The sequence below is a fragment of the Sminthopsis crassicaudata genome, chromosome 3 (genome assembly GCF_048593235.1).
Source record: "Sminthopsis crassicaudata isolate SCR6 chromosome 3, ASM4859323v1, whole genome shotgun sequence".
Taxonomy (NCBI): Eukaryota; Metazoa; Chordata; class Mammalia; order Dasyuromorphia; family Dasyuridae; genus Sminthopsis; species Sminthopsis crassicaudata.
The window spans coordinates 616,921,651-616,938,991 of NC_133619.1; the positions used below are offsets into that span (position 1 = coordinate 616,921,651).

At 38.5% G+C, this 17,341-nt stretch overlaps 1 protein-coding gene across 10 annotated transcripts in view; it reads right to left on the reverse strand.

Annotated features, from left to right (window-relative positions):
• The window catches only part of TMEM51 (transmembrane protein 51), a 98,065-nt gene that overhangs the window by 42,246 nt on the left and 38,478 nt on the right, over positions 1–17,341 (reverse strand). The window contains exons 1-2 of one of the 10 annotated variants that reach the window (XM_074306212.1): positions 15,262–15,410; positions 13,864–13,922 (exon numbers count right to left, since the gene is read on the reverse strand). The exons of the other annotated variants lie outside the window; for them this stretch is intronic. The gene's annotated coding sequence lies outside the window, so the exon portion shown is untranslated. Of the gene's footprint in view, positions 1–13,863; positions 13,923–15,261; positions 15,411–17,341 lie in introns of those variants that run through there. 10 annotated transcript variants of the gene reach the window in all.

The following is a 17,341-nucleotide window of genomic DNA, read 5'->3' on the forward strand; positions in this document are numbered from 1 at the left end:
TAGTTAGTCATGTTGTGAAAGGAGAGACAAAAACCCCACGAAAATAAGGAAAGCAAAAAAAAAAAAAAAAAAATCATGCTTTTATTAGCCTTCAGACTCCATCAGTTCCTTCTCTGGGAGTAGATAGCATTTTTCATCATAAATCCTTTGGAATTGTCTCGAATCATTGTATTGCTGAGAATAGTTAAGCCATTCACAGTTAATCGATATAGTGTTGCCATGTTCTCCTGATTCTGCTGACTTTACTTTGCATCACTTGATAGGTCTTCCAAAATTTTTTTTTTTCTGAAACCACCCTGCTCATCATTTCTTTTTAAAATGAAAAAGAGACATTTACTCTTTTGTAATTCTATGGGATCTCTGCCATACTTTGTGATCTATGCTTTTTTTCCCCCTGTTCTTTCTCTTTTAAAAGAAATTGGAGTTAAGTGATTTGTCCAGGGTCACACAGCTGGTGTCTTAGGTTGACTTTGAACTCACATCCTTCTGACTTTAGGGTCAGTGTTCTGTCCACTGTGCCATTTATCTGCCCTGCTTCATGAACCCACTAATAGTATGCTTAGAAAGCATATTGGGCAATTTTCTCAAAACCCAAGGATATAGCAGGGTCCTCTCAGCCTGGTGCCCTAAACTCATCAAGGACAGTGAATGCTCTTTAAATCAGGGGTTCTTCACCTCTGAGTCTAGTCCATGAGCTTATTTTGAACATTCTGATAACTGTACTTTAACAGAGTGTCCTTTGTAATCTTGTGTATTTTACTTTACGTATTTTAAAATAAAGGTTCCGTAAGCTTTACCAGATGACCAGAGGGATCCATGATGCACAATAAGATTAGGAATGACAGTTTTCCTGGGAAACTGATGCATTGTTGGTGGAGTTGCGAAAGAATCCAACCATTCTGGAGAGTAATCTGGAATTATGCCCAAAAAGTTATCAAAATGTGCAGACCCTTTGACCCAGCAGTGCTACTCCTGGGCTTATATCCCAAAGAGATACTAAAGAAGGGAAAGGGACCTGTATGTGGCCAAATGTTTGTGGCAGCCCTTTTCATAGTGGCTAGAAACTGGAAAATGAATGGATGCCCATCAATTGGAGAATGTTTGGGTAAATTATGGTATATGAAGGTTATGGAATATTATTGTTCTGTAAGAAATGACCAGCAGGATGAATCCAGAGAGGTTTGGAGAGACTTACATCAACTGATGCTGAGTGAAATGAGCAGAACCAGGAGATCACTGCACACTTCAACAACAATACTGTATGAGGATGTATTCTGATGGAAATGGAGATCTTCAACATAGAGAAGAGCTAATCCAATTCCAATTGATCAATGATGGACAGAATCAACTACACCTAGAAAAGGAACACTGGGAAATGAGTGTAAACTGTGAGCATTTTTTTTCTTCCCAGATTATTTTTACCTTCCGAATACAACTCTTCTTTTGAAACAACAACAACAAAATTCGGTTCTGCACATATATATTGTACCTAGGATATACTATAAGATATTTAATATGTATGGGAATGCCTGCCATCTAGGGGAGGGGGGTGGAGGGAAGGAGGGGAAAAATTTGGAACAGAAGGGAGTATAAGGGATAATGTTGTAAAAAAAAAATTACCTATGCATATGTACTGTCAAAAAAAATGTTATAATTATAAAATTAATTTAAAAAAGAAAAAAAAAGGAATGCCAGTTTTCTATCTCCTTATGTATCTTAATTCTCTATTAGCCCATTTTTTGTTACCCTCTCCAATTTAAAGAGCCTTTTTTTGGCAGAGAAAACAGTAACTAAATTAGAATTGAGCAGCTCTGCCTTCTCTCAATTGTCACTTTTGATGGTCCCATTTGCCCTAAACAAAAATTCTAATCCTTGCTTGAGTCTCTTTTCCCAGGCAGAGCTTTTTTTTTTCTCCAAGTCTTTTTGTTGTCCTCAGCTTCCCTGGCCAGCCTCCCTGTCTATTCCTCCAGAACCCTATTCATACAGATCCACGTGATGCTTTTGGAATCATCTTATGCATCTCTTGCTCTTGCTTCTCTTCTTTTTGTGGATCTTAAGAAAAAAAAAAGAGAAAAGACAGGAGGAAGGAAGAAAAAAAATAAAGGAAGGAAGGATAGAAGGAAAGTAGGAAGATGAAAGGAAGAAAGGAGAGAGAAAGAGAAAGAACAAGAAAGAAAGATTTAATGCTGAATTTCCCATTCACTGAAACACAGCCTTCACATTGCAACACAGCAAGCAGTCAGTCTGACAAATATCTGAGATCTCAGTTCCTTACTCAAAAGAAACAAAACCTCCATGGGAAATCCAGCCCTAGGTCCATGGATTAGCTCTGCAGGGCTCCAGTCTGTCCGGTTCCCACTTTCTGCCAATCGACCAGCTGCTCCATCTTTCCTCTCCCTCCCCCATGATTCCATTATGATGCCAGCCTAGCAGGTGAATTCCTTGATTAAAACAAGGTACATTAGAGTAATTCTTACACCTTACCCCCATTCAAAGGAAAGCAAACCCTTTCTTTACTAAGAAGCACTAAGGGGGTGCTTTAGTTTTAAGAGCTAGAGGATCCAAAAGAGTTCTGCACACTAGACCTCAGCCAACATCACATTTTTTTCTTCCCATATCAATGACCACAAATATTTCAGAAGTATTCTAGAAAGTAGATAACTTTCTAGAAGACTTTGAGCTTAATAGAAAGACTCAAGAGCTACTTTCACTGATTATTTGAAGCTTGTTCTGACCTCCTTTTCTCAAATGAAAGTGATCTCTTCCTCTTCAAATTTCCTTTGGTGCTTTGCCTGGATTTTGTCTTACTTTGTTCATTTTCCTTTTGTAACAATCTTTATCCACTTGTCCTTTCCCTCAGATAGTAAAACACCTATTGTAAATTCCGTCTGATGCCTTCCATTCTACATCCCAGCCAAAGTGATATATACTTTATCCCTCCACATCTTAACTTCTCCCTTTGAGATCTTGATTTATTGCAGGCTGCCATAAGAAACTAAATGAGAATTTTAGGAGAGTTTTGCAGAACTGCAGCTGATATGCAGAAACCAGCAGATGACATAGAAAACATTTAGAAATGCATAAAATAAATATAGTAGTTTATGACATCAACATATTTTATCTTTAATACTATTAATTAATTAATACTATTCTTTGCTACAAAGGGAGGGCCAAAAAATTCTATGTGCATTTTCCAGATCATTGGGGTGTCCCTAATTCCCCGATGTGGAAGGGATAACTATACTGGTAATTCCATATGCCGGACATTCAATGTTTTTGCACAGGTTGTCCCCATTTCAAAAATGCTCTCCTTTCTCATCTCTTCCTCTTGGAACTCAACTCCTTTCAGGTCTCAGTTCAAATATCATCACTTTCAAGAGAGCTTTCTCTAATTCTTTGAATATCTCCTATACTTAATTATCCAGATCCATGTTGTATTCCCCTAGGAGTATGGAAGTCCCTTGAGGACAAAAATTGCCTCACTTTTGTATCTCAAACCCTTGAAGAATATCTGGGACATAGTTGGTACTTAATAGATGCTCTATTAATTGAATGCTAGCAGTTATAGGAACAGTAATAGTAAATGCTCCATTGACTGATAGTAAGTAGGAACACAAATGACACAATAAATGCTCCACGACTGATGATGGAAGGTTTTTTACAGAAATTTGCTTAACTGAGCCTGAATCCCCCATGGTACCATTCATAAACGAGGAGGAGAAAACCACACTCTTGGGAAATAGTCTATAGTAGATGAAAGAGAAGGAAGAATAAAAGTACCAGTGACCACAAGACATGGTGTAATCCTCTGACATCCATCTGAAGACTCCTATCTGAGGATATCAGAATGTACCTCAAGAATATATCTATCTACTTTGCCTTAAAAAAAAAAAAAAAAAAAGCTTATGGGAGGATGTTTTCTGAAATGTCCTACATCTTTCCAGATACAAGCTGGGGAGATAAGACTAGATGGTAGTTTATTTTTTTCCTTTTTAGGGAGGTAGCCCATGATTTTGAATGAAGTATCCTGTGATTTTAGGGGGCATCCCATAGTTTAGGGCATATCCTATTATTTTAGGGGTACCCTATAATTTTAGGGGCATCATAATTTTAGGGGAATGTCCTATGGTTTTTTTAAGGGGGGAATATTATGATTTCATCAGGATAGGGACAGAAATTTCCTTCATTGATGTACAGTGGTACATTTGAAACAAATAAAATAATTCATTCAACATTCATCAATTCATCAATATAACAATAATCCTGAAAAAAAATTACATCTAAAATGTCCTTGGATGTAAAAAAAAAAAAAAAAAAATTGGCCTTTGGCTGCAATCACTTGTTGAACTTGATTTGTTGTTATGTTTACAAAGTTTTTACTCTTTACTTCTTCATCATGAAACTACACATATCCCATTAGACATTAAGCATTTCTTTGATGAACAGTCCATTTTCCCAAGTCTAGGTTTGATTATAGTCCAGATGTTTTAGTTTTAAATTTCTCAGGATTTTGAGGCATAAAATTTTTATTTTACCTTTTCTAATATGTAGCATGGCATAAAGTTATATTGTATATTCCATCTGCATTTGAAAATTTCTATAATACCAGAGGAATTCTGTCTCAATAGGGGCAAGACTTCCATATCTATTAGAGTTAAAAAAAAAAATTCCCAAACATTTCTTTTTGAATAAAAATGCCCAGATCTTATAGGCTCAGCAGAACTTTTTCTAGCAATAATTTTGTGTAGTCTTGAATGAATAAGTGAATTATCCCAGGAATAATTACATTTTCCAGATCTTCAATGCTCCAGATTTTGTATTGTCCAGCTCAAGACAAGAGGTCTCTGGCTCAATCTCCCTACCCTACTCCTCAGCAATGCTTAGTAGTTGAGTTTGTGTTTTTATTCAGTCTTTCCATAGTTCTTCCAAGAAACCTATGCCATACTATAGAAAAATGATATCAAATTCAATTAAAAGCAGGGTTACTAAATAATCATGAAGATGTTATATTGACTTAGGCAGATTACATTTATATTAACATTATCTACATTCTAATGTATTTTTATTTATCTTGCTAACTATTTCCCAATTACATTTTAATCTGCTTGGGTGACATGTTTGACATCTCTGCTAAAGAGGAATCAATAACAATTCCCCAACTACCATGTTCCTTTGAAGTTTATTGCATGTTTTCTAAGTATCAGAAACTCAGTTCAGTGCTCAGTTCAGCAAATTTCTGTAAAGTACCTGCTATCATCAGTCAGTAGAGCATTTATTGTGTTAACTATGTCCCTATGCCTATTATCAGTCAAGGAGCATTTACTATTAAGTGCCAACTGTGTTCCTATACCTGCTATCAGTCAATTAATGGAGCATCTATTAAGTGCCAATATAAGTATTCGAGATATTCTGCAAGGGTTTGAGATACAAAAGTGAGGCAATTTTTGCCCTAGTTAGACTGTTTCACCGAAATGGTTCGTCAATTCTTGGTTTTATTTTTTATTTTCAATCACATTTTCCTTTGCTTTTTGATGCAACTGATTCCCTTTCATCGTCACTTTGAATTATCCTCGAAATGCACAATTTTCTCAGACCAACAACTGTAGCAATACCTCTAACAGTCACTGAAGAGTGCTCTTTAAGAGCTATAACTTTTACAAGGCTTTAGAGTAAAATCCATTCATTAAAAACATGACACAATTTCAATATATTTAACGTGTATTGGACTACCAGCCACCTAGGGGAGGGGTGGGGGGGAAGGAGGGGAAAATATGGAATAAAAGGTTATCCAAGGGTCAATGTTGGAAAAATTACCCATGCATATGCTTTGTAAATAAAAAGCTTTAATTAAAAAAAAATATGTGACAAGAGAGCAAACATTTGTGTGTGACCTGAAACCTATCATTTCATTGGCAGAAAAATATCTAAAGGTGGGGACACCAGTTGAATCTGGTAAGTCAACTTCCTGTAGGAGCATGTACATACTACCATGGCTATCACAAAATGAAAAAGCCATACAAAAATCATAGCTTATCCTAAAGTAATTAATTCTCTCACAACTGCAACCCTTTATAAACATCCACTCCTAAGACAAAGGCTACTTCGGCTTGATCTTAGAGGGCAGAAATGGGAGCATCTGGCAGATGTTGCAGATTTTTCAACAACATAAAGAAGCATTCCCAAACAACGAGATATGATTGCTACTCAAAGGGTTTAGGTTTCCCCTTCCCTGCAGATCTTCAAGCAAAGCAGATGACCAATTTTGGAGGCTATTCAAGAGAAGATCTGGTCTAGTAGTTGGCCTCTGAATTTGCAAGATTTGATGTCTGAATTTGGGGTTTTCTTTAAAAAAAGTTTATCCTGAACATCCTTCTCTTTTTTCCATGTCGAAGTCCTCCCTTCTTTCCTCATTCATGCATGCTGAATCAGCAGCACCAAGAAGAATGTAAATAGACTTTTGCCCAGGAACACACATTAGGATCAGGAGTCCTCTGAGAACAGGTACTTAACTTAGATGTTTTCTGCCATTTCTTAAGGCTGGCTGAACAGAAATGGATAGTTCAATAGTGGGGATATTTGACTGACTAATGCAGCCTTGGGGCTTTCAGGAGTCTTAGGGTTGGGCAGCATGCCCCAGTGAGTAAGAGACCAAAAAAGCAATATAGCTCCGGTCCCCAGATCCAATCGTTACCATCTGTCACTGATTAATGACATATCTTCCATCAGCTAATAACTACTGCTAGAGTCAAGCTGGTGGGACCAGACTGGGCTGGTTTCTTTAGTATAGGAAACAAAGACCCAAATCCATACCTTTGAAGCCTTTCCCCCAAGCTAATTCAGCTTTCTATTTTTTTTTTCTCTCTTACTATTATTATTAGCAACAACAATGTGTATTTCTAAATAAATTTAACATTTACAAAACGCTTTTCTCACAACACTAGGATTGGGGTTAATTAAGAAACTGAGATGCAGCACTGGATAATTATATGCAAGGCTCCCAAGAACACTATTGAGGAGGAGGGGCAGGGATTAGAATTCATTAGCCTGGGAAACTAAGCCCTAGTTCCTCCACTGAAGTGACTGAAAAAGATCATAGTAACATAGCAGTAGAGATTTGTCTAGTTAGTTCATGTGGCCTTGAACCCAAGACTCCAAGACTAATTCTACTGATATCGCACTATGATCAAGAGGAACACAGAAACAAAACTGAGATGTCTGAGATGTCTTCATCTTACCGTCAACCCCAAGTTTACATTCTGACCTGGTGGGAGGAACTGGATCCAGTCCCATGACTGTTGTTGACCCTTCATTTTCTTTTCTTTTTTGAAGCAATCAGGGCCAAGTGGCTTGTCCAGGGTCACAGAGTTACTAAGTCTGAAGTTACATTTGAATTCAGATCCTTGAGACTCCAGAATTGGTGCTATATCTACTCTATCACTTAGTTGTCTCTACTCCTTCATTTTCTTTTCTCTTCTTTTTTATTTTTTATTTTTTTTGATGTCTTTGGAAATTTATTAGGTAGCATGGGACCCTATAATTTTGCTATAAGCAATAGAACATTTTCTTTTCTTTTCACTGATCATATTTTTTATCCTTGGTAATTCCAAAAGCACAAGATATGCAGTATATGACACCATAATTATATTTTACATTTTTGACATAAGCAGAGGCAATTTTATGATCACCTAATTTAGCTGAATGAGAACAGATCCTATTTTATTAGTGTTATTTTAATGGCTTTTTAAATTTTATTTTTTATTATAGCTTTTCATATACAAAACATATGCCTGGGTAATTTTTCAATATTGACCCTTGCTAAATCTTCTGTTCCAACTTTTCCCCTCCTTTCCCCCCTCCCCCAGATGGCAGGTAGATCCATACATGTTAAATATGTTAAAGTATATGTTAAATACAAATATATGTATACAGTTATCTTGTTGCACAGTAAGGATCAGATTTAAAAAGAAAGAAAAAAAAAAACAAAAATGCAAGCAAACATTAACAGAAAGAGTGGAAATGTTATGTTGTGGTCCATTCTCAGTTCCCAATGTTCTTTCTCTGGGTGTAGCTGGTTCTGTTCATTACAGATCAATTGGAAGTGGTTTGGATCATCTCATTGTTGAAGACAGCCATATCCACTAGAATTGACCATCATGTAGTCTTATTGTTGAAGGGTATAATAATCTCCTAGTTCTGCTCATTTCACTCAGCATCAGTTCATATAAGTCTCTCCAGGTCTCTCAGTATTCATCCTGCTGGTCATTTCTTACAGAACAATAATATTCCATAACATTCATATACCACAATTTACTCAGCCATTCTCCAATTGGTGGACATCCCTTCAATTTCCAGTTTCTAGCCACTATTCCCCCTTCATTTTCAAAGAAGACCAGTGACATCATGGGATGATGTCTTGACTGTCACATAAATTGGACTTAAGTGAGTCAGTTGCGCCAAGTCCTGATCTCATTCTCTCTTTCAGAGTCATCAAGTTCAGGAGCAGGAAAAAAATCAGGATGATTGGTAATGGCTCAGGAGACAGTGGATGACCTTGGTGTCTTTTATGTCTGATTAAGCTCTAAGTATCCAGAGTGATTTTTCTTGTGCAACAAGATAATTGTATAAATATGTACACATATATTGGATTTAGCATATACTTTAACATGTTTAACATAGATTATTTGCCCATGAGAAGGAGGGGAAAATGTGGAACACAAGGTTTTGCAAGGGTCAGTGTTGAAAAATTATCCATTCATATGTTTTAAAAATAAAAAGCTTTAATAATTTTAAAAAAATTAGTCCACAGTGCCTTCTTTAGCCACCGTCATGGCCATTGGAACAAAATGTTCTCAACTGCCTATTCCACCAGTGAAGCCTTCACCCCCTAACTCACCTATGGTCTTGAGGCCCATTGATTACCCTCCAGCTGGTTTAGCTTGTCTGCCAAGATGGTTTCACTGGGGTGGACACTGAATATACTACAGCTTCTCGGAGCCACAAGTTAGAGTTGAGCGACAGGTGGACATCGAAGGCAGATAAGCAGTCCTGAAAAGGACTCAGCAAGTCCTCACACCAGGAGATAAATCCCAGGAGATTCACTCAATCCAAGCTACCAACTGGTTCTGGGTGGCCCACAGGCATTATTAAGTGTTTATGGAGTTTTATACCAAAGCAAACAAAGAGCTGGAATCTTTCACAAAAGCACCAGGCTTCAGGTCTGTAGATAAGACTAAGCAAAGGTATTGACAGAATCCCTTTGGACTCAATAGTAACACTTGTGTATGTATATTAATGTGTCACTCAAGCAATCTCTAGCTATATATCCCTTGTCTTGAGACAATGAATGAAAGGATTTGATCTCATGAGTCTATATTACTAATTTGTCATTATCAAATGAGATCATATATATAAGGCATTTTGCAGATATTAACAGCAATCTACAAATGTTTCTTATTATTATCTAGATGTGGAAACTTGGGATTAGGGAGGTCAACTGGCTTGCCCAGAGTAACAGAGGAAGCAAGTAGCATCACTGAGACTCAAACCCTGGTTTCAATTTCCCTCGGTTAATTATTAACTATTAGTTAATAACTAATTCCCTCTTTATCCAATAGGTAGCTTGTTTGTATATTTTTGTTTATATGTTGTCTCCTCTAAATGGATTGTGAGCTCTTTGGGGCCAGGTGGGCAGCTTTGGTGACATCGTATGTGGCACATAGAGTGCCAGACCTGGAAATGTCAGAAAGACTCATTTTCCTGAGTTTCCACACTCAGACTTGTAGGAGCTATGTGTCCCTGAGTAAATCACTTTATCCTGTTTGCCTCAGTTCCCTCATCTGTCAAATAAGCTAAAGAAAGAAATGGAAAATTATGGAAGCATCTCTGCCAAGAAAGCCCCAAATAGGGTCACAGAGAGTTGGATGTAATTGAAACAAATGAATAATTCTAAAGAAATTTTTCTGAATATCAAACCCTAGGCTCTTTGTAATTTCCATGACTGAAAAAAATAACACAAGAACAACTATCTTTTACCTCTTTTTGTTTTCCCAGCACTTTAGCACAGTGCCCGACACACAGTAAGTGCTTAAAATTCATTGACTGATGGCCCTTTGCTGTTCATGGTACCGGCATTGTTCCAGTTAGCCAGACCCAGCATCACAGAATATCAGAGACCATCCAGCTCAACCAATCACCACACAAGATTCTCCCTTCCACCATATGTGCCAATGGGCCTCCAGCCTTTGCTTCTCCTTACAGGGAATGGGAACTCCCTCTTCCCTGTGGCAGAGCAAACACTGACTAAAAGCATCATCACTGACCTTAGCCACAATGTCTTATTGATTCAGCCCTCATAATGTCCACTCCATTCCTGCTGTTTCTTTTTTTCAGACCTTGATCAACCCAATCAAACTACTCCAAAAGCCTCTCCAGCTGATTACCACACCATCTTCATCTCACTCTGCTGTTCAAAAGCTTTTTTGAATAGCTCCTTATAACCCAGAGGAGGGCAGCTAGGTGGCGCTGCAATGGATAAAGAGCCAGAATGGGAGTTGGAAAGACATCTCCCAGAGTTCAAATCTGACCTCAGACACTTAATACTATGTGATCCGGGCAAATCACTTGACCCTACTAGCCTCAGTTTCCTCATCTGTCAAATGAACTAGAGAAGGAAATGGCAAACCATTCTAGTATCTCTGCCAAGAAAACTCAAATGGTGTTAAGAACTGTCACAGAAGACTGAAAAAACAACTTAACAAAATAGCCTAGAGGATAACATCCAAATTCCTTAGCCTAGTATGCAAGATCTTGCATAATCTCCTCCTCCGACCTTCAGAGACTCAGCTCCCCACATCTCTCTCTATAAATGACTCCAGCCAAATTTGTTTGTTTTTGGGAAAGGGTAATCAAATGGAAGCTACAATTTTGGCCATTAAGTAGGCCATATGACTGCACTTACCAACTTTTGGCCTTCTGGGACATCTTTTCCCCTCCCCTAAAAATGTAGTCTTTGCTCATTAAGAGTATAAACTCTGAAAGAAGAGAGGTCTTTTCACTTTGTCTCCCCAGAATTTGGCACTGTGTCTGGCACACAAAACACATGTTTCACATGCATACGATCAGAGAGACAATATAGCATTAATCACAAGGGCTCTAGGTTTGGAGTGAGGGAACCTGGATTCAGTCTCTACCTCCAAATCTTACAAGCTGTATATCTTCCAATCTCTGGGGCTTGGACTTCCTATGCACAGCAAACTCTTTGATGCTAGAATACAGCCAGATAGGATCCTAGAAGTCCAACTTTTGGGGGGCGGGTGAAGGGGATGGAGGAGAATGCAATTGGAGTTATGTGACTTGCCTAATGTCAAACAGCTAGTAAGTGTCTGAGACCAGATCCTCCTGATCCAGGTCCTACCTTTTCATTTTATGGAAGAGGGAACCCAGGAGTTCCTTGAATTCCACTAACAGAACACTTTTCCAAAAGAAATGATTCCTCTAGAATGACATCCACTCCCATGCTTCCAAGCTGTCAAATCTCAGCAGTGAAGAGAGGAGTTTCTTCCTCGGTTAAAGGTTTCCCATCATCAATCTTCAAAGCCACAAGGGATGGATGGGATGATGTTTGGAATAACTGGACAGCAGGATTCCAGCTTGCTGCTATTCCAGCCCCCTGTGGTGGTTCTCTGGGAAAAGGAATTAGATTTCACAGCTGGGAACAATTCTGCCCAGCCTCCAAGTGAAAGAGGCTGGCTGGGAATAAGTTAGAGAACTATTTGGAATATGGCAAGGTTTGTTTCTAAGGAAGACTCCTGGGCAAGAAAACCAGCCCACTGTGTTTTGAAGTAAGAGCACTTAGGAGAGGCAGGATGGAGCAGTGGGAAAAGCCTGGGGTGGGAGTGATGGGGTAGGAGGACTTTGGGATCCGAAGTAAGGAATAGCAAAAGTTTATTTACGGGAAATAAGGCCATGGGGGGGAAGGGCCCAATAAACAAATCGTGGTTAGTTTTCAGCTGAATGTCTGGGGAATGAGCCAGAGAGCAGAGGAGACTATTTCTGTACCAAAAATCCCTCACTCCAAACCTGGATATTGGGTGAGAAGAGATCTTAAAATCATCTAAAACCTGACCCTGATCAGGCCTCCCCTCTTCCCTCTGTTTGATAGGAAGGTCTGTCTGAAAATAGTGCCTGATTTCTCTCTATTATGTTAATATGCCATTAGCAGCTTTGTGCTTTTCCCATATCTCATGATCAGACTGTGAGCTTCGGGAGGGCAAGGGTGGTGTCTTATCCAATTCAGTTGGCGTTAGATGGAGAGGGAATGTTGGGTTCTTTTGGCAAAAGGATTGCTCCTCTCAGTTGTGACTTTGGGGATGGACAGAATGCTAGACCTGGAATCAGAAAGCTATCTTCCCGAGTTTAAATCCAGCCTCATATACTTAGCAGCTGTGTGATTCTGGGTAAGACACTTTACCCTATTTGCCTCAGTTTCCTTATCTGTAAAAAGAGTTGGAGAAGGAAATGGCAAATCAGCCTAGTATTTTTGCCAAGAAAACCCCCAAAATGACTAAACAAAGATAACATTCTTTGAAAGAATCTAAGTCTTAACCTTCACTTACAAAGCCTTCTTATTGAAACATTTTATTTTTCCCTTATGCTCAGCACAGTGCTTTCTGTACACCTGTAAAATGATTCATCAATACCTAGAAAATGTTATCTGTCCACTTTACAAATGCCCCATGGAATGGAATTTTCTGCATTAAATTAATATGCACAATTAACAAAAATGAAGGCAAAAGCATCCTTCTTTGAATATTCCCACACATCCGTTGCTGCCACCTATTTCACCAGCTTCTAGTCCATAGGATCTTGACTTTTTTGTATATCCTGTATCCTTTTGGCAAAAAAGGGGCAAAGATGACAAATATGGAAATACGTTTTAAAAATTGCATATGCTTAGCCTATAGCAGATTGCTTGTTGTCTTAGGGAGAGGAAGAAAAATTTGGAACATAAGATTTTGCAATGTGAATGTTAAAACTTATCTCTGCATTTATTTGAGAAAATAAAATACTATTGAAGAGTATTTTAAAAAAAAAGATAAGAAAAAGCAAAAAGGGAGCAAAGTTAATGGTCCCCTTTCTCATAACAATATTTTTAAGTGTCTATAATAAAATAAAGAGCATTACAAAAGAAACCATTATGTTGAAACTTATTTGTTGAAATATTTTTCAAAAGCCATGTTCACAGACTCATCCTGCCTCTACTTGAACACTTCTAGGGTCAAGGAGCTCATTACTCATCAAGGCAGCCCATTCATTCCCTTGCTAGACTCTCAAATTATTAGAAAGCCAAAATCTGTGTCCCTGGAACTTTCACCTTATACCTTGTTTCTACTTCTGTTCTCTGGATCCAAGCAGAATAAGCATGACTATCCCTGAAATATCTAAACATAAATGTTTGGGTCAGCATTTACACAACCCCCTTCCTAATACCAACCTTCTCTTCTCTTCTCATAATCTTTTTTTTTTTTTTTTTTTTTTTTTTTTTTTTTTTTTTTGCTGAGGCAACTGGGTTTAAGTGACTTGCCCAGGGTCACACAGCTAGAAAGTATTAAGTGTCTGAGACTACATTTGAACTCGGGTCTTCCCGACTTCAGGGCTTGTGCTCCAACCACTGCACTCTTCTCATAATCTTAAGCACCAGCAGCTGCTTTGATTTGTCCACAGGGAAAGGAAAGGAGGGGAAGGAAGAGATCAGAAATTTGGGCTTGGAAGGAATCTTAGAAACCATCAATTTCAACATCCTCATTTTATAGATGAGGAAATTGAGACACAATTAGGGTAAAGGACTTATGTAAAACAACCTACCTAGAAAGATTGGAGAGGATTCAAATTCTGATATTCCTGTTCTAGCATAATTCAGGTTCCTATGGTAGAGAGAAGAAGTTATAACAGTGGAAAGAACACTAAACTTATTCTCAGGAAAACTGGGTTCATAAGAAACTGAGGTTCCAGCCCTAATACTGGGTAGCAGTATGGACTTGAGCATGTCACTTAATCTTTAAGCTTTAGTTTCCTTATCTGTAAAATGGGAATAAATTACAATTTGCTTTATCTTCCTCCAGGGATAGATAGGAAAATAAATGGTAAATTTTCTAGAAGATATTCCCTCAGTCAGGTCCACCCTAAGGGGGGGGGATAGAAAGCATTAGGGGAACAAAAGGGGGCTTTACATTTCAATAAGATCCAGAATCAAAGCTGATATACCAGAGAACAGTTTAGCATTAGGCCACTGCAATCTAAAAGCAAATGAAGGCTAGTTGATGGGATAAAAGCCAATGCAAAGGATCAGAGAATTTTAAAAGTCAAAGAGGACCGGAAGTCATCAAGTCCAACCTTTTCTTTTTCATAGATAAGGAAAATGAGGTCCAGTGGACTGACTTGCTACAGATGACCTTAGTCATCTTTAAACACTGTTCCCTCTGACTCCAAATCCCTAAAAACCAGAGGGATGGATTGGGGATGGATCCTTGACTTATCCATGACATTCAGAAAGTACAGCAGCAATCAGGGATAGGGGACACAAGATACAATTCATCAGAAAGGAAAAGGAGTTTTAAGAATCTGGGAAAGTGGTAAACAATCCCCTGTCTTCTTTCCCCATTAAAGGCTTTTCTTTTTCAAAGCTCAAGTCTATGTGGCTAGAATTCTCAGAATGGAATAAATACCCCCATCCCTTCAGCTCTACTTTTCTCATTTAATCAATAAGCAATGGATAGAGCACCAGCCCTGAAGTCAGAAAGACTGAGTTCAAATTTGGCCTCAGACACTTAACACTTCCTGGCTGGTTGACCCTGGACAAGTCACTTAATCCCAATTGCCTGGGGGGGGGGGGGAAATCAATAAACCTTTAATAAGCTCCTACTTTGTGCTAGGCACTATACCAAGCACCAGGGATTTAAAAAGATTTTAGGAGCTTGAACTTCAAAAGCTTCCAACAAGGGAGTCAACATCTAAATAAATATATACAAATGAAATATGTAGGATATATACCTACAAATATATATATGCACACAAGAAACAGGAAATTTTTAATGAGGAAGACAGGGTCTAAATACCCTACTATGTTGGACTCAAAGGTTTCCTTATTGGGCAATGGCAAAAGGGAAGCCTGAATTACTGGTCTTCCCCAGACAAAGTATCATACCACAAGTCAAAGGCAGAGAATTAGAGCTGGAAGGAAACTGAGAAATCATCTCATCTTACCTCTGCATTTTCCAGATGAATAAACTGAGGCCAGCAGAATTCCATGATTTGTCCAAGATCCACCATAAATGGCAGAATCTGGTTTAGGATGTTAAAAAACAACAACCGCACAAGTGTGGAATTGGTTGCAGAAATGAGGCAATTCCATGGTCTGGTGAAAAGAACACTTGCTTAAGGGTTCAAAGAGCTGGGTTCAAGCTTTAGTCCACTACTGATTAGCTAAGTGATCCTAGTGATATCATTTTGGAGCACAGATTTCTTGATGGAAATGACTTCAAAGACCAACTTATCCAATCTCTTCAATTTACAGATGGAGAAACTCCAGAGTAAACCACTTAGGTAAGGTGAATTGTTCCCAGAATTCCAAGCCTGGAACCTGTTTCTAGATCCAGAGATCCTCCCACACTGGATTCTTACCAAAAACAACAACAATAACAAGAAGCAAAACAAACAATAGTAAAAGGATTTCTCTGTGCTGTGCCTCAGCTTCCTATCTATAAAAGATAATAGTAATAGCTTCACAACCTTTCTTATGGGGTTGTTATGAGGATTCAACTCATTAACAAATGACAAGTTTAACATTGTAAAGTTTCATAGAAATGGATTAATTATACCTTTATAAAGAAGGAAACATGCTTTAAAAGAGAAAACTGTGTGGCAGGTCCCCCGATGCTTGCAGAGAAGGCAGATAAAAGAATGAATCTAATTAATGCAATCCATCCTCCACACAGCTGCCAAGATTAATCTCCCCTAAAGTACAGATCTGACTGCTTCACTCCAGAGCTCATTATCTTCAATAGCTCCCTATTGCTCTTAAGATAAAAATACACATTTCTCAGCTTAGCATTTAAAACTTTTCACAGAACTGAGATCACTCTTCTCTTTCCAGACTTATTTTACTTGACAACATCATCCCCACTCCATCAAGCAGTCTTACTGGTCCCTGAATTCAGAATGCCATCTTTCACCTCCAAGTCTTTGTACATGGAATGCCCCCCATTTATTCCACTTTATAGAAACTTTAGCTTTCTCAGGAGACCAGTTAAGGGGCCAACCCCTACAGGAAGCCTTTCTTAATTCCCCCAGTTGCTTGTGCTTTTCCCTGCCTCAAGACATAAGTGCATTCATTGACTTGTTTAAGTTTCCATTTGAGGGCAAAGACCTAGTCCTGGTATACCTAGCCCTTAGCAGGAGCTAAGCTCCATAGAAGGAGCTTAATAAATGAATGAACTGGATTAATTCATTCCAGCAAATCCCAGAGAAAGTACTTTCCAGGATTCCTACTAAAAACAGTTTCAGAACAGGCTATTTCCTAGGAAATGGTCACAAACAACAGGCTGGTTATGTAAAAGCAATCAGGTATTTCTATTTCATTTATTCACCTCACTTCCCAGTGAAGGGGCCCCTCAACTGGGATTTAAGTGAGGCAGATCTTGCCAAGAGATTGAAGGCTTGAACCTACATTGACAGGCCTCATGATGGTTAAATGAACAGGGAGCCTGCAGGTTGTGTGAGCTTCTTCATCTGGAAAATGGAAAAAGTAATCCTTGTACTTCCTGCCTTACAGAAAACTCTATGAATGCTAAAGCACAGCCTACAGTTAATTCGAACTCTTATTCAGTCAACCAGACAATGACCATTTACTAAGCTTTTTCTGCCAGGCGCTATGCTAAGCACTGGGAGTCACAATCAATAAATCAATATTTATTAAACACCTGGGAGTCTCAATCAATCAATATTTATTAAGCACCTCCTATGTGCCAGGCAATATACTAAACACTAGGGTCACAGTCAATAAATAAATGGTAAGCACCTACCATATGCCAGGTACTGTAATAAGTATTGGGGGGAAGGGGAGTCACAATCAATATTTATTAAGCACCTACTATGTGCTGGGCACTATGCTAACCACTTGGGTCATAACCAATCAATAAAGAGTAAACACCTACTATATGCCAGGTACTGTGCTAAGCACTGGGAGGAAGGGGGGGTCACAATCAATATTTATTAAGCACCTACTATGTGCCAGGCACTATGTTAAACACTAGAACCACAATCAATCAATACTTGTTAAGCACTA